This window comes from Cebus imitator, unplaced genomic scaffold (assembly GCF_001604975.1).
Source record: "Cebus imitator isolate Cc_AM_T3 unplaced genomic scaffold, Cebus_imitator-1.0 Scaffold62, whole genome shotgun sequence".
Taxonomy (NCBI): Eukaryota; Metazoa; Chordata; class Mammalia; order Primates; family Cebidae; genus Cebus; species Cebus imitator.
Genome location: NW_016107377.1, coordinates 2219331 through 2235518, shown reverse-complemented (window position 1 = coordinate 2235518; position 16188 = coordinate 2219331). Strand labels below are relative to the sequence as shown.

Below are 16188 nucleotides of genomic sequence, written 5' to 3'. Positions count from 1 at the left end.
AAAAAAAAAAAAAAAAAAAAAAAAAAAAAAAAAAAAAAAAAAAAAAAAAAAAAAAAAAAAAAAAAAAGAAAAGAAAATACTAAAGAACCTGAAAGAAATGGATGATTTTCTAGGAAAGTTGAAATGATCAATACTAACCTCAGATAACTAGAAAATCTAAACTATTTATCATAGAATAACTTTCTCTCTCTCTCTTTTTTGGATATGGGAAGTTCTTTATTTTATCATGTGAAACCATGTAACAGCTGCCTAACCACAACGTAGATATCAATAGAAGATGGCTCAGAAATAACAGGACTAGTGATTCAACTAGTGACCATTATGACAAAAGACATTGAAGTTTTCACTGATTTACAGAAGTTTGAAAATGCATTTTAGCCGGGCGCGGTGGCTCACACCTATAATCCCAGCACTTTGGGAGGCCTAGGTGGGTGAATCATTTGACGTCAGGGGTTGGAGACCAGGCTGACCTCAAACCGTGGTGAAACCCTTTCTCTACTAAGAATCCCAAAAAATTAGCTGGGCGTGGTGGTGGGCGCCTGTAATCCTAGCTACTGGGAAGCTGAGGCAGGAGAATCGCTTGAACCCAGGAGGCAGAAGTTACAGTGAGCCAAGATCGTGCCACTGCACTCCATCCAGCCTGGGTGACTGAGTGAGACTCCGTCTCACAAAAAAAAAGCATTTTATATTGAGTAGTGATTTCATATTTTCTTAAAAGAATTATTGTGTTAAACCAAAAACAATCTAGGTATAGCTTGGTCACATAACCAATCTATATTCAAAGACATGCTCACAAATTTTCCACTTAGTGCATTTTTCTGTTCTCAGCATTACTAGAAATGCCTCATTCCCTCATCATGTTAAATTCTTCAGCATCTCCTATGTCAGTTCCAGGGACATCTCTGGGAAGTAGTGATGGCCATCTTCCCTCGGAAGCACGCTGATAACCCTCATATACACACAGTTCATACCTTTTCCCTCTTCTGAGGTGTGCTGCTTTTTGGCACAACAGAAAATACACACTACTAGGATTTGAAAACCTAAAACCTGGGCCTGGTTACGTCATAAACTACAGAAACTTAGGTCTTATTCTCCACAGGCACCTTTTTCGCCACTGCAAAAGATAATTTATATTTGCTTTGTCTTTTGTAGTCATTTATTTGTCTTCATGATAACCCTTAAATTTAAGTAAGGTAGCATTATGCTCATTTTATAGAAGAAATTCAGCCTCAAAGAGGATACAGTCTCCCAAAGATCCCACAGTACTAATATATCAGGCAGAGGTAAATGCACACAATGTCACTCAGGATCCTAGGACTGCTACATGCTGTGCTAATAAGTTTGCTAAAATGGAGGAAGCGGCAATTTCTCAAGTCCCTTTCAGTGATTCTGTTCTCTGCTTCTACTGCTGTTTTTTCTCTCTTCCCTCAACTACTGTTAACATCTGAAACTATATATAATCACCAGATTTCATTTGCCATAGTTTTTTACTTAATTATTCTTTAAGTTTTTCTATTTCCATGTTAAATCCAGGGAAATGTTACTTTTCAAAAGTTTCTACTGCTGCCTGCCTCTGAAGGCCATGGGACTTACCTATTTGTTTATCAAAGCAAAAATTCCCAACATTTTGTAAACATCACTAATGTGTTTTTATAACTGTAAAGACAATTATTCCATATTTAAAACCAATTCAAAATAAAGTAAATCCTTGATACTTCTTATTTCCTGGAGTAGTAATTTTAATTAGATTCTATTGGTTCGTAATTTTCTCCTTTGTGCCTTTATTTGGGAAATACTGTTAGTCTACCTTGCTATTAAGTCTCTTTCCCTAACAAGAAAATGTCAATCTTAAAGAGTCAGGAAAGCTTTTACTTTCGCTATCACATATGAAGAATGAACTAAACACTTAAACTGAAAAGTAAAACTTAAATGAGGGATTCAGGACTTTTCCCAAAGGGTCATATGACCAATTTACAAGTTGGAATGATGTGCCTAAAATAACACATTAACTCTTTTACTTGTAATAAAGGTAAAGATGTACTGATTAGTCATGCTGACGTGTACATATGAAATATGCCTAAACCAAATTAAAAGAAAATACATTCTATGGCAATCCTGAAAAGTCAGGAGCTCAATAAATATTAAGAGTATGCTCTCACAATTTGAGAGCGTTAAACACTTGATAATTAATATAATTTAATATGCAAAAAATGAGAAAATATGCAGGATGAGGAGTACACATAGGACATTTTTGTGATTTTCTTCATTTTGATTGTGTTGCTTTCTTGTCTTCAGGAGGGAAGATTTGGTCTTCAAAAGTAACAAAATATTTAAGAAGGAAATTCACATCTTTCTGTTCTAAATGGTATTCTTGGGCTATTTTCTCAGCAGTCCATATTTCTGGGTAAAGTTTATGATTATTGAGAAGTGTCAGTGCTTCTACAGTGGAAATTTTGCCTTTGGGAATGCTCTTAATATTTATCATATCAAAATCATGGCTGAAAGGCAATCTGAATTCCTTCGTCTCTTGATGTGTTTCAGTAGCTTTTACCTGCACAGAAGATACAGGGTCTTTGGAATCCATATACACATCTTTTAGAAACGATAGCGGCTTGTCATCTTTATGAGCAATCTCTCCCTTAATTTCTGGATATAGACTAATCTGCTCTCACAGGAGGCTGTTGGTAGAGGGGTGCCTGGGAGCAGGAGAGGGCTTCATCTTGCTGATTCCCCGTTTCACTCGGTTCTCTAGGTTGAAATTCCTGATCCTGCGAGTCATTGCAGCCCCCATCTGCTCATAACATGATGCCCTCATGTTCACACCACACGTGGGAACACAGGCGCAAGAAACCTCCAGGGCACCTGAGAATAACTTTCTTCTACTGAGGCCTTGGTGATTTAACAGGGGAATTCTGCCAAACCTTTCAGGAATAAATCAGTCCAGTCCTCCCAAACACATACGCTTTAATAAATGTGGATATCTCTGGAAGGACACATGAGAAATTAGTAAACAGTTATTATTCCCAGGGAATGGAACTGGGGCTGAGGGACATTATTAGAAAGAAGTCTTGCTTTTTCCTGTATATCTTTTATGCCTTTTCTATTTTGTACCATTTGCATACGGTACTCATCCAAGTATGTGGAATTTAGAACATCTTTGTTTTACATTTGAACAAGTTGACAACAGTATTTGACGTTTGTTCTTATGTTTACCTTAAGTTCTCAGTAAATGTAGTAGGCGTAATTTCTTAAATACCTCTCTCCCACAAAGATGTCCAACGTAATTCCTGCAACCATCATGAATGTGATGCTGTATGACCGATTCTGTGATTATGTTATGCGATATGGCACAGTTGACCTTATAATAGGGAGATTCAAGCCTAGATTATCTCGGTAGGCCTGATGGAATCATATGAGCCTTAAAAGCAGAGAGCTTTCTTTAGCTAATGGCAGGAGGGAAAATCAAAGAGACTGGAAGTATGAGAAGAATGCAATGTGCAATAGCTGCTTTGAAAATGGAGGAGACCACTTGAGAAAGAAGGCAAGTAGCTTTGAAGAGCTAAGCGCAGCTCCCAGCTTACAGCTAGGAAGGAAACTGGTCAAATTCCTGCAACTTCAAGGAACTAGCTCTGTCAACAACCTGAAGGAGGTTGAGAGTGAATTCTTCCCCAGTCTCCAGATAAGAATCCAGCCCAACAGGCATCTTGATTTCAGCTTTGTGATACCCTGAGCAGAGCCCCGCAGAGCCCACTTGGGACTCCTGTCCTACGGAGATGTGAGATACTAAATGGATGTTGTTTTTAGCTGCTAAATTTGTTATATAGGAGTAGAAACTAATAGAGCAAAATGACGTCCTAAACCTTAGATACATGTGGGCTTTCAGAGGCTTTAGCAATGGGAGCCGTCTTCCCTCCCGTCTGGGTGTGGTGGGTAGTGCCAAAGCACTGCAGAGCGCGTAGGACAGGGTCATGTGTCAGTCAGAGGCCACATCATTTCCTCTGGTGCCATAAGTCGAATATGCTCTGCTGTCTTTTCATTACTTTCTTCGATTTTGTAGAGAATGAATTTTTATACCTGTCTCAGTCTTTTCCTCTTTTCAAATTATAGTCTTAGAAGCAATTTTTTGGCATTTCTGTTTTAAATAATATTGTATTTTCAATGAAGAAGTTGGCATTTATTTTTTATTTTTTAATTTTTTTATTTTTTTGCTTTTTCTTTTTGAGATAGGGCCTTGCTCTGTCACCCATGCTTGGAGTACGTGCAATCACTACTTACTGCAACCTTGACCTTCCATGTTCAAGCAACCTTCCCATCTTAGCCTCCTGAGTAGCTTGGATTACAGACTCTGCCACCATGCACAGCTTTTTTTTTTTTTTTTTTTTCTTCTTTTTGGTAGAGACACAGTCTCCCTGTGGTTGCCCAGGCTGGTCTCAAACTCCTGGGCTACAGCAGTCCTCCCACCTCAGCCTCCCAAAGTGTTGGGATTACAGATGTCAGCCAGTACACCTGGCCTTTTCTTTGGATATCTTAGAAAATTAACTCCTACCTTTCTAAAAATTCCTGGGTTTATATGATTGGGATTTAAATGGTCATGAGAGAAATTCCTGATATGGTAGTGCAGTCAAGTAACACTGGAATTCTTTGACTACTTTCGTTTTTCTAGAGTTCTACTTTAATTAACCCAATTTTGTTCCATTGACAGTTTTATCCAAGACTGAATAAACATATTTTTACCTTTTAAGTTGCTCTATACCAGAACATACCTTTCAATTAATTCTTTTAATTTAACAGTGTGGGAAGCCATTATTTACTTTTTATTTAATTGATTGTACTTTTGTACACTTTTACCTGGAAAAAGTAACTTTGAGAACCACAGAGAAGAAATATATCTGTAAAGGTCACTGAAGAGTGTCAGAGCACTCAAGAGTATGGGGAATTGCTTCTGTGATTCCTATCACTTCACATTCTGCGTAGAAAAAGCACTCAACAGAAATGCTGCAAGTCAGCGTCAGGAGTCCATAGCAAGTGCAATAAGACTATGAATCTCTGATACTGAGTTTTTATGCTTTTTCTTTTTGCTAGTAAGTTACATAGTCCAGTTTTTCTTTCTTAGATGACTTCGGAGGCTTGTTGTAAGCCTGCTGAGGTCAGAGAATGCTTCTGCCTTATATACACTGTATAAGTTATAAAAAGATTTATTTATGATAAAAGTGGAACCCGGCTGGGCATGGTGGCTCACGCCTGTGATCCCAAAATTTTGGGAGACTTAGGCAGGCAGATCACTGAGGCCATGAGTTCGAGACCAGCCTGGCCAACATGGTGAAACCCCATCTCTACTAAAAATATAAAAAATTAGCTGGGTGTGATGGTGCATGCCTGTAATCCCAGCTACTTGGGAGGCTGAGGCAGGAGAATTGCTTGAACCTGGGAGGCAGAGCCTGCAGTGAACTAAGATCATGCCACTGCACTCCAGCCTGGGTGACAGTAAGACTTGGTCTCAAAAAAATTTTAAAAAGTGGCCAGGCACAGTGGCTCATGCCTGTAATCCCAGCACTTTGGGAGGCCAAGGTGGGTGGATCACAAGGTCAGGAGTTAGAGACCAGCTTGGCCAACATGGTGAACCCCCATCTCTACTAAAAATACAAAAATTAGCTGGGCGTGGTGGCGTGTGCCTTTAATTTCAGCTACTCAGGAGGCTGAGGTAGGAGAATCGCTGGAACCTGAGAGGCGAAGGTTGCAGTGAGCCAAGATCGCACCACTGCACTCCAGCCTGGGTGACAGAGCGAGACTCCATCTCAAAAACATAAATAAATTAATTAATAGTAATAATAATAAATGAAAATAAAAAAAGGAGAACCTATGAAGGAAAATTTTAAAAACTGATTTTAATTACTATAAAGGAGTATCGCTAGTAGAAAAAGTGTTTCTATATTGTTAGGATAATCAAGTTTCTTTAAAGATAATATTGATTATTTTTAGCAGACGTTTGTTATTTATCTTTAGGAAATGGAATTAAGTGTTTTACTTTGTTTTGTTTTTAATAAGATCTCTCTAAAATGAATGAGACTCTATTATTGCTGATTCCGTTGTGCATTGAGGCATTTAGAGTAGCAAAAATTATATTAGTGGTCTATGCCAAAACACGTAAAATGGCTTTATCACTGGTCTCCATTATAAAAAGGTAATAATTTGCATAATGCGATAAGAATACCACTTGAAAGAAAGGAGGCTGGGTTTTTGTTTTGTTTTGTTTTTATATCCAATAAAATATGACTGACATCATCTAGTCAAATTATACTGAGCTTTATTTCCTGTGTAAACCGTATTTTACAAATATTATTTTAAAAGAAATTTAAATCTGCTGGGCGTAGGTTTCAGAGTTATACATAACTCACAAGTGAGCTGTGTGAGGTGAGTTCCTTAAAAATCCTACTCCTAGGTCTCATTTCAAAGGCTAGCTTTGTTGCAAAGACCAGCCTTGGCTTTGGTAGATTATTTTCTAAGATAACTCTTGATGAGCTTTGCTAAAGAAAGGGAGGTATGGTACAGATCACCTCATAGTCATGTGTGGCTCTCTCTTGCGTTTGGGGTTTTCCTCTGGCATGTTTATCTTCTGAATAATGCTTCTCTTAGGCTAAATATAGTTTGAACCCTCTACCTTATAACAGATGTGACAGAGGAATGCTGATGGTCAACAATGATGTACAGTTCACAAAGATAAAGAAGCATAATGAATGTCAGATTGCAGGCTGCCCATGGTACATCCAGCATCAGCATACTAATTTGCTTTAACTAATTTGGATCTCTGCAGCTTTGGGACAGTATTGCAAATAGGTGGCATAACAAGCTTAAATAACAGATTTCTGTCACTTAAATACAAAAGTCTCATATTTGTCACAGTAATATTATTGACCTCATGATTTTGTTTTTATTTTTTGTTCATTGACTTCATGAATGGTTTGGCAGGAAAACAGGTAATACAGTTGCATACCTTATATTACATACGTGCTGAAGTTAGATAATGTCACAGAGGTGTGCCCTTATTCATAAAACACTAAGGGAAGTGCCTTATTGTGTTTTATTAAGCAAAGACCTTTCATTGTAAAAAGTGAGATTATTCTTTTAGAAACTATATTAATTACTGAAGGGAATTGTGAGCAATAATACGTTTTGGATTCATAAGTGCCAAATGCTCATCTCACTAGATGACTATTATTCCTAATATTTTTCCATTACCTAGTTTTAACTCAGGAAATCAGTTAGACCCTTAAGGGCCTAAGCAAGCAGGAAATGTGATAGATTTATAGATTCCACCAGTGAATTAGAAATACCTTTTGCCTTTTAAATTATAACTGCAGTAGGCTCAATATAAATGCCTTTTTTTTTTTTTTTTTTAGAGTCTCACTCTGTCACCCAGGCTGGAGTGCAGTGGCATGATCTTGGCTCACTGTAAGCTCTGCCTCCCAGGTTTGAGTGGTTCTCTTGCCTCAGCCTCTTGAGTAGCTGGGATTACAGGGCACACCACCACATTGGCTAATTTTTAATAGAGACGAGGTTTTGCCATATTGGCCAGGCTGGTCTCGAACACCTGACCTGAAGTGATCCACCCACCTCCGCCTTCCAAAGTGCTGGGACTACAGGAGTACGCCACCACACCCATCCCATAAATGCTTTTTTAAATGCTCCCTCTTCCTTTCCTATGTAAACCCTTTTCAAATTCTATTTTCCCTGTGATAACAAAGAACAAATTACATAAAACCAGGAAGCCTGATTTTATATGAAGTGTGGAAAGTTGAATTACCATTAAGCCTAATTCTAGTAGTAGAGATCAATCTATTTCCGGCCTTATTCTGGAGGGTCATAGCAAACCTGAACCAGACAGCCAGGTAGACCACTCTGATGGCCTCGTTCAAGCTTAGAGCTTCTCCAGCCTAAAGACACTGGAGGAAACTTCTTCGCACCTTATTTAGTCCAAGAGTTCAGTTGTACCCTGCAGAACACTAGGAATAACTGTATCCTAGACATAAACCAAGGATAAGACATGCTTTTAGCTTCCATTGGGGCCTTTGCTTAAGAGTTAGAAGGGCTGCTTCGCATCTTAATTTTGCTGCTGAATAGCTATGTGACACAGGGCCTTTGACAAAAGCAATTAAGCTATAGGACTCCAGAGGCCCTGTCCAGCTCTTACATCACATGAATCTAAATTCCGCCTATAATTTCATAGGTTCCTGAAGTAAGCATTCCACTTTTATGGGCCTTGTTTTCTGCCCCTATTAAACAAAGACTTGTCTCTTGAGAGCCTCTTAAAAGCAGGTTTTCAAAAAGAAAGGCTCAAGTCAAAGACACTTTTTTTTTGAGACAGAGTTTCGCTCTTGTTCCCCGAGCTGGAGTGCAATGACACGACCTTGGCTCACTGCAACCTCTGCCTCCCAGGTTCAAGCGATTCTCCTACGTCAGCCTCCCGAGTAGCTGGGATTACAGGCATGCACCAGCACGCCTGGTTAATTGTGTATTTTTAGTAGAGACGGGATTTTTCCATGTTGGTCAGGATGGTCTTGAACTCCTGACCTCAGGTGATCCACCCGCCTCAGTCTCCCAAAGTGTTGGGATTACAGGCGTGAGCCACCACACCCAGCCAAGTCAAAGACATTTTAAAATGGATTGAGATTAAAAGGTATTTTTTTGTGTGTGGAGAATGTGGGATGAACTCATTTATTTTCATTATGTGTAGAAATTTCAGTTTGTGACCAGGCACAGTGGCTCACGCCTGTAATCCCAGCACATTGGGAGGCCAAGGCAGGTGAATCACAAGGTCAGGAGTTCGAGACCAACCTGGCCAATATGATGAAACCCTGTCTCTACTAAAATTACAGAAAATTAGCTGGGCGTGATAGTGAATACCTGTAATCCCAGCTACTCGGGAGGCTGAGGCAGAAGAATCACTTGAACCCAGGAGACAAAGGTTGCAGTGAGCTGAGATCGCACCACTGCACTCCAGTGTGGATAACAAGAATGAAACTCCGTCTAAAAAAAAAAAGAAAAGAAATATAAGAATCCGAAACCCCTTTATAACCCTCCTATCTCTGAAATTCACAGATACTGCTATATTGAACTGATTGGTGAATTTCAATAATATCTATGCCAACATATAAATAATTAATAATGATATATATTGATAATATTGATATCAGTGAGACACCCACAGGTGACTTGTCAGTAACTGATTTGTGATTTCCCAACATTAAGAATGTGAGTGTTCTTGTTGTAATCTATGAGGGCAAGAACCTTCTCCAAATAAAAGAAGGTTTTTCACGGATACTAATTCAGTGACTCATTTACTGACAATTTTCAGTAGGGTCTGAAACAGTATCAAATTGATCTGAAATCATAAAAAATATTTTTAAGAGTCTGATAGTTAGAAGTCAATTTGGGGTGACAACTCCTCTCTATTATTTTATTTTATTTTATTGTTTTATTTTGAGACAGGGTCTCACTTTGTCACCCAGGCTGGAAAGTAGTGGCACTCATTGCAGCTTCAACCTCTCAGGCTCAAATGATCCTCCCACCTCAGCCTCCTGAGTAGTTGGGATTACAGGCATGTGCCACCATGCCTAATTTTAAAAAAAAATTTTTTAGAGATGAGGTCCCACTGTGTTACTAGAGATGAGGTCCCAGGAGAATCCTGGGTTCAAGTGATCCTCCTGCCCTTGGCCTCTCAAAGTACTTGAATTACAGGCATAAGCCATTGCACTTTACCTGTAATTTTAATATACTGTATATCCATGGTTCTCAATAGGGGGTGGTTTTGCTCTGAGGGGACATTTAGCAATGTTTGGAAAATATTTTGATTGTCACAACCTTGTGGTGTGAGATGCTACTGGTATCTAGTGTGTAGAGGCCAATGATTGTGCAAAGCATCTTAAAATGCACAGGATATCTCCCCGCAACAAAGAATCACCCATTCCAAAATACTAACAGTGCCAAGATTGAAAAACTCTTCCATATGTGACTCTGTGACTCAACATAAGAGTTCTGTGATTTGGAGTGTCTTCTCATATTTAATTCTGGAGATTGTGAAAATAAAGTGAAGGTTGTTATAATGTCATAGTTCAGCCATGTGCACCATTACAAACTGCTTGCTGACTCTTGGCCTCTTATCTTTAACTAGACTATTAGACCTTCACAATGGATTCTTGAGTCTGATCTGGAAAACAAAAAACAAATCAGGAAAACAAAAAAGAAAGCAAAAGATGCTACTATCTGGTAATAAGTGTCCCATCTGAGCAGGTTTAAAGATCAAATAATCTTTGAAAAGTAACAATTCTGGCTGTTATTAAAAAGTCAAAAAATAACAGATGCTTGTGAAATTGTTGAGAAAAAGGAATACTTTTACACTGTTAATGGGAGTGTAAATTAGTTCAACCATTGTGGAAAGAATAATCCCATTACTGGGTATATACCAAAAGTAATATAAATCATTCTATTATAAAACACATGCATGCATATATTCATTGCAACACTGTTCACAGTAGCAAAGACATGGAATCAACTTAAATGCCTATCAGTGATAGACTGGATAAAGAAAATGTGGTACATATACACCATGGAATACTATACAGCCAAATGAGATCGTGTCCTTTGCAGGCACATTACTTTTAGCAAATAATGCGGAATACTGCATGTCCTCACTTATAAGTATGTGCTAAATGATGGTCACATAGAGGGAAGCAACACACACTGGGGACTACTGGAGGGCAGAGGGTAGAAGGGAGAGGATCAGGAAAAATAACTAATGGATACTAAGCTTCATACCTGGGTGATGAAATATTCTGTACAAAGAAACCCCCATAACACATATTTGCCTGTGTAACAAACGTACACATCCTGTACAGTACCCCTGAACTTAAAAAAAAAGAAGAAAAGAAATAATTCTTATATGTCAGTATGCTTTAAAATGGTGTCATTTAAATTTCAGTAGACTTCACCAATCATTTAGTCTAATGCTTTTTTTTTTTCAAATAAAGTAAAAGCCTCATTATCTAAGCTCACATGACAAAATTCATCACAAATGTAGGTTCTTTCTGTGGTTCTTTTATGGCCCTCACTAGCTTTTGCATCAAGGTTTGTTCAATATAGACTTTAAGAAAATCAGAGAGAAAATGATTTCGTGAATAAGGGGATTAGAAATTGCATCCTGGCGCCATTTCCACAACTTGCAACAGAATGAAAAATGACTAGAGAGGCTGAGGTGGGAGGATATTTTTTGCGTATATGTCTTAGCCATCCCCAATGGGACACACCTACTGTCCCTGATACTTAGGAGGCTGAAGCAGGATTGCTTGAGAAATCAAGCAACCAGAAAGTCAAGGTTGCCGTGAGCTGTGATCATGCCACTACACTCCAACCTGGGTGACAGAAAAAGACCCTATCTAAAAAAAAAAAAAAAAAAAAAATCTAAAAATCAGATCAGTTTTCAAAAATGAAGAAGACAAGTAGAGAGGTAGGGTGGGGAATTTTCCCTTGAGTCCTCAAAATAATAAAACTGTATATTCTACTTTCAGTCTCCTTCCTTCATGACATTTGAAATTCCACAGTAATTTTCCCTTCAGTTATTTTCCTGTTTCCTTTTTAATGAGTTTCCACGGTTATACCCAGTAGATTAAACAACATTCCTCTTTATTTATTGAATTAATATTGTAAGATCGGCCAAAAAAAAAAAGTTATTCCGAAATGCTGATAGTAAACAACGAATTTTTAGGGATCTAATAGTTTCTTTCCCCCACTCCCAGCTTTTTTGAGATATAATTGACAAATAAAAATTATTTATATTTAAGGTATGTAACATGATGATTTGATATATGCAATACATTGTGAAATAATTATCACAGTCAAGCTAATTAACACATCCAATACCCCATATAGTTGTTTTTGTTTTTGTTTTTGTTTGAGACAGAATGCAGTGGAGTGATCTCAGCTCACTGCAATGTCCACCTCCCGGGGTTCAAGCGATTCTCCTGCCTCAGCCTCCTGAGTAGCTGGGACTACAGGCATCCGGCAACATGCCCGGCTAATTTTTGTATTTTTAGTAGAGATGGGATTTCACCATGTTGGCTGGGATGGTCTCAATCTCTTGACCTCATGATCCGCCCGCCTTGGCCTCCCAAAGTACTGGGATTACAGGCATGAGCCACCGTGCCCAGCCCAATACCCCATATAGTTAACGTGTGTGTGTGTGTGTGTGTGTGTGTGTGTGTGTGTGTGTGGTAAGAACACTTACAAGCTAGCAAATCTAGATCTCCCTTTCCAAACTTCAATATACAGTACAGTATCATTAACTTATAGTCACCATACTGCTGTATATTAGATGCCCAGAACTTTATCATCTTATCACTGAAATTTGGGCCCTCTGAGCAACATCTCTCCATCTGTCTTATCCTCCAGCAAGGGGGAACCACCATCCTACTCTCTGCTTCCGTGAGTTTGACATTTTTAGATTCCACATGTAACTGAGGTTATACAATATATGCCTTTCTGTGTCTGGCTTATTTCACTTAGCACAGTGTCTTCCAGGTTCATCCATGTTGTCATGAAGGGCAGGATTTCCTTGTTTTTTTATAACTGAATAATATTCCATTATATATAACCATAGATATATGCACCACATTTTCTGTATCCACTGGCCAAGATATAAGAAATAACCTAAGTATCCATCAACAGATACTTAGGTGATTTCTTATATCTTGGCCATTGTGAATAATTCTGCAGCGAATGCAGGAGTGAAAATGTCTCTTCAAGATACTATGCTGATTTCATGTTCTTTGGTTACCTACCCAGAAGTGGGATTGCTGAATTATACGGTAGTTCTTTTTTTTTTACCAATAGTTCTATTTTTTATTTTTGAAGACTCTCTTACTGTTTTTCTTAGTAGCTGGGCCAATTTACATTTCCACCAAAAGTGTATAAAGGTTCTCTTTTTTCCATATCCTCACTAACATTTGTTATCTCTTGTTCTTTTTAATAATGGCCCTCCTAACAGGTGTGAGGTAGTATTTCATGGTTTTGATTTGTATTTCCCTGATGATTAGTGATGTTGAGCACTTTTTCTTTCTTTCTTTCTTTTATTATACGTTAAGTTCTGGGGTACATGTGCAGATCTTGCAGGACTGTTACATAGGTACATACATGCCATGGTGATTTGCTGCCTCCATCCCCTCCATCACCTACATTAGGTATTTCTCCCAATGTTATCCCTCTCCAACTTCCCCACCCTCTGCTATCCCTCCCGTAGACCCCAATTCCCCAACAGACCCCAGTGTGTGATGTTACCCTCCCAGTGTCCATTTGTTCTCATTGTTCAACACCCACCTATGAGTGAGAACATGTGGTGTTTGGTTTTGTGTTCTTGTGTCAGTTTGCTGAGAATGATGGTTTCCAGATTCATCCATGTCCCTGCAAAGGACATGAACTCATCCTTTTTTATGGCTGCATAGTATTCCATGGTATATATGTGCCACATTTTCTTTATCCAGTCTATCATTGATGGGCATTTGGTTGGTTCCAGGTCTTTGCTATTGTAAACAGTGCCACAGTGAACATATGTGTGCATGTGTCTTTATAATAGAACAATTTATAATCCTTTGGGTATATACCCAGTAATAGGATTGCTGGGTCAAATGGAATTTCTATTTCTAGATCCTTGAAGAATCGCCACACTGTCTTCCACAATGGTTGATCTAATTTACACTCCCATCAAAAGTGTAAAAGTGTTCCTATTTCTCTACATCCTTTCCAGCATCTGTTGTCTCCAGATTTTTTAATGGTTGCCATTCTAACTGGCGTGAGATGGTATCTCAATGTGGTTTTGATTTACGTTTCTCTAATGACCAGTGATGATGAGCATTTTTTCATATGTTCGTTGGCCACATAAATGTCTTCTTTTGAAAAGTGTCTGTTCATGTCCTTTGCCCACTTTTTGATGGGGTTGTTTCTTTTTCTTGTAAATTTGTTTTAGTTCTTTGTAGATCGTGGATATTAGCCCTTTGTCAGATGGGTAGATTGCAAAAATTTATTCCCCATTCTGTTGGTTGCTGGTTCACTCTAATAATTGTTTCTTTTGCTGTACAGAAGTTCTGAAGTTTAATTAGATCCCGTTTGTCTATGTTGGCTTTTGTTGCCACTGCTGTTGGTGTTTTAGTCATGAAGTCCTTGCCCATGCCTATGTCCTGAATGATATTGCCTAGGTTTTCTTCTAGGGTTTTTATGGTGTTAGGTCTTATGTTTAAATCTTTAATCCATCTGGAGTTAATTTTTGTGTAAGGTGTAAGGAAGGGGTCCAGTTTCAGCTTTCTGCACACTGCTGCTAGCCAGTTTTCCCAACACCATTTATTAAACACGGAATGCTTTCTCCATTGCTTGTTTTCTTGCTGGCTATATTTATGACTTCTTTGGGAAAATATCTATTTAGGTTTTTTGCCCATTTTTAAATTGGGTTATTTGGTGTTTTGCTCTTGAGATATGAATTCTTATCTTTTTTTGAGTTGGAGTCTCGCTCTGTCTCTAGGCTGGAGTGCAGTGGTGGGATCTCGACTCACTGCAGCCTCTGCCTCTGGGTTCAAGTGATTTCCTGTCTCAGCCTCCCAAGTATCTGGGACTACAGGTGCTCGCCACCACGCCCAGCTAATTTTTGTATTTTTTAGTATAGATGTGGTTTCACCATGTTGGCCCAGACTGGTCTCAAACTGCAGACTTTGTGATCTGCCCACCTCAGCCTCCCAAAGTGCTGGGATTATAGGCGGCAGCTGCCGCACCTGGCCAAGATATGAATTCTTTATATGTTTTGAATATTAACCCCTCATGAGATATATAGTTTGGAAACATTTCCTTTCATTTTCTAGGTTCCATTTTCATTTTGTTGACTGTTTCCTTTGCTGTGCAGAAGCTTTTTAGTTTGATGTAGTCCCATGTGTTTAGTTTTGCTTTTATTGGCTGTGCTTGTGTCAAAAATCATTGCCAAAATCAGTGTAAAGGAGTTTTTCCCTTAAGTTTTCTTCTAGGAGTTTTGTGGTTTCAGGTCTTACATTTAAGTCTCTAAATATTTCACATTAATATTTGTTATAGTATAAGATAAGGGTCCAGTTTCATCACCTTGCATGTGGAGGTCCAGTTTTTCCAGCACCATTTATTGGATAGACTATCCTTTCCCCATTGTGTATTCTCAGCGCCCTTGTCAAAGAGAGATCTAGTAGTTTCTAAGCAGCATTATGAAGCTATAGCTTTACTGATTTCATGTTACAACAAAATTTTTAAAGCACAAACCCAGGGGTGTGACATACCCTGAAACTGGTGATTTGAATAACAGTACTGTTAGAGAAAGGGCTCTATGGACATCATTGTTAGTAGTATAGTGATTGGGGCATTGGATCAGGTTACCCAAGTTGTCCCGATCCAATACCTGAATGATATAAAAAAGCTTTTAAGTGTAGAAGTGGGCATAATGATCACTGTTTCAATAAAATTAAAATATTAATGTGTTAGTGTCCCATCTCATTTGGTGCTAGTGGAAAACGAAATGCGTAAAAACTATTGCTAAAACTCACTAAACCTCTCTTACAGCCTAATTAGCAAGTTAATGCTTTTTCCTTTTGGCTGTTCCCTAATTTTTCATTCAATTTATCTTTTCCTGAAAACGTGCTAATTTCATGCACGTTAGCCCTACGGAAGAGAACGTTGCTTAGCAACCACCTAAAAAACTAATAGACCTAGTTATCCAATAAAGGCTTGAAGGACTTAATTTATTGTAAATTTATATATTTGTGTATTAACCATCAAATCCAAGAGGAAGTTGTTTCACTTTGTTATTTCTTCTGATTTCTGCATTTTTTCTTTTGAGACGGAGTCTCATCTGTCACCAGATTTGAGTGCAGTGGCGTGATCTCGGCTCACTGCAACCTCCACCTCCCGGGTTCAAGTGATTCTCCTGCCTTAGCCTCCAGAGTAGCTGGAACTACAGGCACGTACCACGACACCTGGCTAATTTTTGTATTTTTAGTAGAGATGGGGTTTCTCCATGTTGACCAGGATGCTCTCGATCTCCTTACCTCGTGATCCGCCCGCCTCAGCCTTCCAAAGTGCTGGTATTATAGGTGTGAGCCACTGTGCCCAGCCTCTGTATTCTTTTTTTTTTTTTTT

At 38.6% G+C, this 16188-nt stretch overlaps 1 protein-coding gene and 1 pseudogene across 6 annotated transcripts in view; one reads left to right on the top strand and one right to left on the bottom strand.

Moving 5' to 3' along the window:
• RABGAP1L (RAB GTPase activating protein 1 like) overlaps nt 1-16188 on the top strand; it is a 741733-nt gene that overhangs the window by 596098 nt on the left and 129447 nt on the right. The window lies entirely within an intron of this gene.
• On the bottom strand, nt 2184-3511 carry LOC108305312 (annotated as a pseudogene). Its single transcript, XR_001825652.2, has one exon. The product of XR_001825652.2 is annotated as an NADH dehydrogenase [ubiquinone] 1 alpha subcomplex assembly factor 4-like (transcript).